Here is a 7,234-nt window from a genome sequence, read left to right on the forward strand (position 1 = left end):
CCAACCACCTTATGAGTCATATGAACCATACATAGAAGAACCACCATAATTCCATCACAATTACTCCCAAGAACCACCTCCATACCCTTACTAAGAAGAACCACCTTCCTATCATGAACCCTTCCTCCAAAATGATGAACCATCGTATCCACCCCAAGCCCCAATAGATGACTCTCTTACTTTGCTACTTCAAGGGCAAGAAGAAATGCACGGGGAGACACTAGAATTTATGGCTTCCTTGACCGAGGTGGTAAGCCGATTAGCCTCCCAATGCTTGAACACTCAAGGAACTCCCATGATTACATGTGGAGAATCAATTGAAGTGAATAGCATGAAGGAGAGATTGGAAACTCCAGTGGAGAAGGAGGAATGCTATGTTGTGTTAGAACATTATTTGGAGAAACCTATGATTGTTGAAGAAAAGGAAGAAGTGGTTGAAGATTTAGGAGATGCGGAACCTCCATGGGAATCTAGAACCATAGAACATATATACCTCCAAGAAGATTGAATTTGATGTTGAGGAGGAGAGTGCAAAACCTCCAAAACAATTTTTGAATGAAGACTTAGAGGGAATGAAGCAAGAATTGAGTTTCCTTGGTGATGAAGATCATGCATCCAACCTTTTTGCTGGTAAATCCTTTAAACTTGAAGAACCTCTTCCAATGAGATAGAGAGCAATGTGGAGGTAGATTTCTCTAATTCTCCCATTTATGATTTGAGTGATAGAGAAGAGTTAGATGAAAGTGATTAATAAAGGATTGAGAATGAAGAAGTTTGCAAAGAGGTGGAGGTAATCAAGGAAGAACACAAGGGAGTAGAGCTTGCAAGGACATTGGAAATACCTTTCCCCAAGCCACCACCATCCATTCTTTCATTCAAGTGGGTAATTCCTTATGCTTACGCTTTATGATTCCCCTTGAATATGGTTTGCTTGAAACGGATGGTCAACTTAGACATATTTGTGGCTTTAAGAGCAAAAGGGAGATGGTTAGTGGTTGGCATTGTAAATCAAGGCTCATTATGGTGACATGTTCAAAGCTTAATAGCAAGGGTTGGTGTAGAACTAGAGTGCGTGGGTCTAGAAAGTTGTTTGGATGCTTGAATGAGAATTCCAAGATCATGGCACCCGAATGGATTAATGATGATCAACTTAAAGATGAGTGTAGAAACAAGATATGGTATCCAGGAATACATGAGGATCAACTTTGAGAGCCCTTAACTTGTGAAGAACTCCATCAAAGCTTGATGGCATTAATTTTGAAAAATGGAGCTTATTGGAGATTTAAGCATTGATGGGTGTTCCAAGATGAGTACAAACACAAGCCACCTTGAAAGGAGCTCCCCATAAGTCTAACTTAAGGATAATAAATAAAAGTGCTAGGCGGGAGACACCCCACCATGGTAAATTCTTTCCTTTTTATCTTTTGTAAATATTGGTAATATTAGTTTAAATTCATGTCATTATTGGACCTTTTGAGATAATTATAGATCCTGGGAGGCAATTCTAATTGGTCAATAAAAAAAGATTTTAATTCTATCTCTTTTTTTTTTCTTAGTTTAGCCAATGTATCATGAAAAGTGAAACCGGGTAAAGTAACTTTGTGTTGATTTTTTTTTCTAATTTCAAGTTTTCTGCGGGAGGTTGGAATTCTAATAGGTCAATCAAATTACGGGAGGCTTCATAAAGCGCTTCTTTAGGAGTTAAACTCCCATTTGTCCAGAGTGTAGTAGTAGTTTAGTATGTTAAATAAGGTTTTATGGTGTTTTGGTAGCTGTTTGGAGGTTTGGAATGCTTGGTTTGGTGCAAAAACATGGAAAATTTTGAAAACAGAGCACCAACCCCTGTGTACACGCCATGCACGCATACGCGTGCCCCAAGCATTTTCGACCATCCACGCGCACGCGTCACCAATGCGTACGCGTGGATCGAGAAGTTTCACCCCTCCATACATTGACCCGAGAGTTGCGCTTGCACTGCGCGAACATTGTGCCTCTAGCACAAACCAACTTATGCGCACGCATACACCACGCGTACTGACGAGCGGGATTTCCTATCGGTAAATAAATTCACAAAAATAATCACGTTGTAAGTACAGCTTCTAAACCAACAGAAAATCCTTTCGTACAAACGTTTGGTTGTCACAAGTAACAAACCCAATAAAATTTATAAACTGAAGTATTCAAACCTCGGGTCGTCTTCTCAAGGAATTGCAGGAAAGTATGATTTTTTATTGGTTATGAAAAATAGTATTTTTGGGTTTTAAAAAGGGTTTGAACAAGAGAAATAAATTATAGGAATTAATAAATTAACAACTAATAAAACTCTTGGCAAGGTATGAAAACTGGAAGTCCTATCCTAGTTATCCTTATCAATGGTGATGAGAATTATATTTTTGCTACCATTAAGTCAACCTCTAATTATGAAGGTAAGTCAAGTGGACAAATTAATTTAACACCTAAAGTCCTAGTCAACTCCTAAGGAAAGACTAGAGTTATAGGAATCTAAATCAATCATCAAAGATAACAATTATCAATCACGATGAGTTTGATAACTCAAGAGTCACTAATTAATCAACCAAAGCCAAGAATATATGAAACTAAATAAAAGTCATATGTCTGAAATACCTCAATTTATATTAGATAAAAGATATCAAATTCAACATGGAAAAGTTCATAAACAAATAAAAGAGAAAAATAAATAAAAAGAACATTGAACCTGTGATGAAGATGAAATAATCCCAATAAGATAAATCCTAATCCTAAATCCTAAGATAAATCCTAATCCTAAGAGAGAGGAGAGAGCCTCTCTCTCTAAAAACTACATCTAGAAACTAAAATTGTGAATTATGAGTCATCTCTCTTCATTCCTCTACTTTGTAGCCTTTAATTTGTGTTTTTTGGGTCGAGAACTGGGTCAAAAATAGCCCAGAAATTGCTGGATGCGAATTCCAACACGCTGATTTTCGTCACTGCGACGCATCCGCGTGGAGCATATGTTTGCGTCGCCTAGATGTATGGCCACTATGGCAAATTATATATCAAATCAAAGCCCCGGACGTTAGCTTTCCAATGCAACTAGAACTGAATCATTTGGACATTTTTAGCTCAAGTTATGACCATTTGAATGCGAAGAGGTTAGGCTGACATCTTTGGTAATTCCTTCAGTTTCTTGTATTCCTTCCACTTTTGCATGCTTCCTTTCCGTCCTCTAAGCCATTCCTGCCTGTAATCTCTGAAATCACTTAACACACATATCAAGGCATCGAATGGTCATAAGAGATGAAAAATAAACAAATTAAAGACTCTAGGAAGCAAGTTTTCAATCATAGGACAAAATCAGGAAGGAAAACGTAAACTCATGCAAATAGTATGAATAAGTGGGTAAAAAGTTGATAAAAACCACTCAATTGAGCATAAGATAAACCATAAAATAGTGGTTTATCAACCTCTCCACACTTAAACATTAGCATGTCCTCGTGCTAAACTCAAGAGAAGCTATAAAGGGGTGAAGAGGTATGATAGAGAGTATGCAATGCAGCCTATCTATGTGAATGCAACTACATGCAAAATGTTTCTACCTACTTGGTTAAAAGTAAATAAGTTCTCCAAGACAAATATGAATCAAATTCCACTAATTCAAATTATACAATGAAAGACAAGTAAACTTGTAAGAAGATAGCTCATGAAAGCAGGGAACATAGAATCAAGCATTGAACCCTTACTGGTAGTGTATATGCACTCTAATCTCTCAAGTGTATAGGGTAATTCACTCTACTCTTCTCTAGTCATGCTTTCTAAACTTTGTTCTTCATCTAACCAATCAACAAATATTTAATGTACCAATGCAAACATCATGAGGTCTTTTTAGGGTTGTAATGGGGCTGAGGTAAAGGTAAGGATATATATATAAGGCTAAGTGAGCTAACAAAGTGAATCCTTGATTAGTCTAAGATCTCACCTAACATATACATACTTTATATAATTTAAAATGCTTTACCTAGCTACCCAAATTTTTTCCACTTTTGTATTACATGCTCATGTATCAAACTTATTTTTGAATTTTGTCCCATGTGCATTGATTATTTTTATTTTGCTTTTGGAAAGTCAAAGATGGGAACTTAGTTAGATCTGAGTTTCCTCCAAAAGGAGCTTTTATTATCTCAAATACGGAAGGACATAATCCTGTTATGGCCTCTCCCTTTAAAACAAAGAATGTGGATGAAGCTGTCGCCCCTAAAGATATTAAAAATCTTATTGAACAATCAAATTATACCAACAAATTTTTACAATGCTTGGGTGACAACCTTTCATCTTCAGGATCTACTTTCTCCTTGAAAAATGTTTCTGAAGCATCAACTTCTAAAAGTATTGAGAAACCTCTTTTTAAACCTTTCAAAATAAGTAGCAAGGCTAAGCAAAGTCTTAAAACCTCCATTTTAAAACAACAATCTAGTGATTCGGAAGTTATTCAAAAGATTGACCAACTTTTGAACCGTTTTACTACTATCCCTGAAACTCCTACAAACTCAGGTGAATCTACTTCTCGTATTCAAACACGAGCATCTAAAGCAATTAATGCCCTTGGCCTTGAGTCCAATGAATCTTGCTCTGAGCAAAGTGATGATTCTGGCAAATCATCCCTCAAGATCAGCCCCATTTTGACTAACTCCCTAACCAAGTGGAAGGGTTTAACTAAACCCTCTACGTATGGTTATAACCGTGTATCCGCTCCAGATCTAGCTCTCGAAGAAAGAGAACTAGGTTTTGTTAGCTTCAATGCCAATAATGTCTATGAATGGAATATAGATGGCAAAATGGAATATAATATCATGAGTATGCTCCAACACATGACAATGGTAGGCACAGCCTATCAAGCAGCCCATGACACCTCTGAAGAAGCTATAGCCAATGTTATTGTTTCTGGATTTAGTGGCCAGCTGAAGGGATGGTGGGATAACTACCTTTCCATAACCAAAAACACTCAATCTTTTCTACCATAAAAGTCAACGACCAGAACGAACCCATCATTGGTGACGACGGAGAACCTATCCCCGATGCTGTCAATACCTTAATTTTTACCATAGCAAGCCACTTCATTGGTGATCCATCTCTTTGGAAAGATCGTTCTGCGGAACTGCTTTCCAATCTTAGATGCAAAACTTTGTCTGACTTTCGATGGTATAAAGATACCTTTCTTACTAGGGTTTATACTAGGGAAGACAGTCAGCAACCTTTCTGGAAAAAAAAATTTCTTGCTGGACTCCCCAAATCACTTGGAGATAAGGTAAGGGACAAAATTCGTAGCCTAACTCCAGACGGGATAATACCCTATGATGAGTTAAGTTATGGCCAACTCATTTCTTTTATCCAAAAGGTTGCCCTAAAGATTTGTCAAGATGATAAAATCCAAAGGCAACTTGCTCGTGAGAAAACTCAAAATCGTATTGATTTGGGAACTTTCTGTGAACAATTTGGTCTTCCTGCTTGTCATCCAAGGAAATCTAAAAGACCTTCCAAACGAAAAGTTTTTAAACCTAACCCTGAAAAGAATTTCAGACGTTTCAAAAGGGATTTTCAAAAACCTAAAAATGAAACAGGTTTCCAAAAGAATTTCCAAAAGTATCCCCAGAAAAACCCCATTATTTGTTACACATGTAAAAAACCTGGACATGTTAGCAAATATTGTCGGTTAAAAGGAAAGATTAATAATCTGAACCTTGATCCTCAGATTGAGGACCAGATTAATAATCTTATGATTGAAAGTTCAGATGATAACTCTGGACCAGAATCTTCTGATAATAATATCAACAACATCCAAGTTGATGATGTTGAGTCATCCTCAGATTCAGATATCAAGCAAATTAATGTTTTATCCAAAGATCAAGATCTCTTATTTGATGCAATCGAGGCTATTGACAATCCAGAACAAAAGAAAGATTTTCTTTTAAAACTAAAAAGATCTTTGCAAAAGGAGAAAAAACCCAAAAGTTTGGTCCTTAATAACAAATATGACGTCAAACCTATTTTTAAAAAATTAGAAAAACAAGTTATTCGTCCCGTAACCATTCAGGACCTCCAAAGTGAGGTTAACAACCTTAAGAGAGAAATCCAGGAAATCAAAAGAAACCAAAACGATCATCATCTTATTCTCTCACAATTAGTACAAGAAGAAGAATCTGGTGATGAGGATCTTGGTTCTCTTTTAAACCAAACTAAGTCCTCTAAAGAACAAGAAAACAAAATTTCTAACGACAATGAGGTAAAACAAATTTTGAGAATAATAAATGTATTCTCCTTCATGAAGCATCGTGTTAATGTCAGAATTGTCGTTAAAGATTTTGTTTTTGACCCTATTGCACTCTTTGATTCAGGTGCAGATTCAAACTGTATTATGGAAGGTCTGGTCCCCACAAAATATTTTGAAAAAACTACTGAACGCCTTAGCTCAATAACGGGTGAAAGGCTAAGTATCAATTTTAAAATAACCAATGTTTTTATTGAAAAGGGAAATATCAGTATTCCCACCGATTTCATCATCTCAAAAGAGATAAAAAATGATGTAGTTTTGGGGACACCTTTTATAAATCTTTTGTTTCCTTATCTGGCAGATTGGCCTGGACTTACCTCTTTTGTAGGAGGACAAATAACTTTCTTTGAGTTCCTAGACTCACCTAAACAAAGATCTCTAAACCTAATCGAAACCAAAACCAAACAGATTTGTTTTCTAAAACAAGAAATCTCTTTCAAAACTCTTGAATCGCAGCTTGCGCAACCAAAAGTTCAAGAAAAAATAAAAAATCTTTTAAACCAAATTGAAACTTCTATTTGTTCTGATTTGCCTCATGCCTTCTGGGATAGGAAACAACACATAGTTGATCTTCCATATGAAAAGGATTTCAAAGAATCGAAAATCCCTACAAAAGCCCGTCCCATTCAAATGAATGAGCAGCTTTTTCAGCATTGTCAACAAGAAATTAAAGATCTCTTGGTTGGCCTAGGAAGGGCTAGGCGAATACCTCTGCCTCTTACCGAGGCTAATGTTGCCTTTTTAGGCATCTTTTCCTTGATTATCTCCCTGCAAATATTCACGTGTGAGAAAGTCAGGGAGAGAGTTTGAGTTACCCTTGATATGCTCAATGTCAAAATCAAAGACACTTAAAATTGCTTGCCATCTGGCAAAAATTTGTTTTGATGCAAGATTTTTTACATCATTTTGTAAAACATCTTTGGCTGA

This window comes from Arachis hypogaea, chromosome 5 (genome assembly GCF_003086295.3).
Source record: "Arachis hypogaea cultivar Tifrunner chromosome 5, arahy.Tifrunner.gnm2.J5K5, whole genome shotgun sequence".
Taxonomy (NCBI): Eukaryota; Viridiplantae; Streptophyta; class Magnoliopsida; order Fabales; family Fabaceae; genus Arachis; species Arachis hypogaea.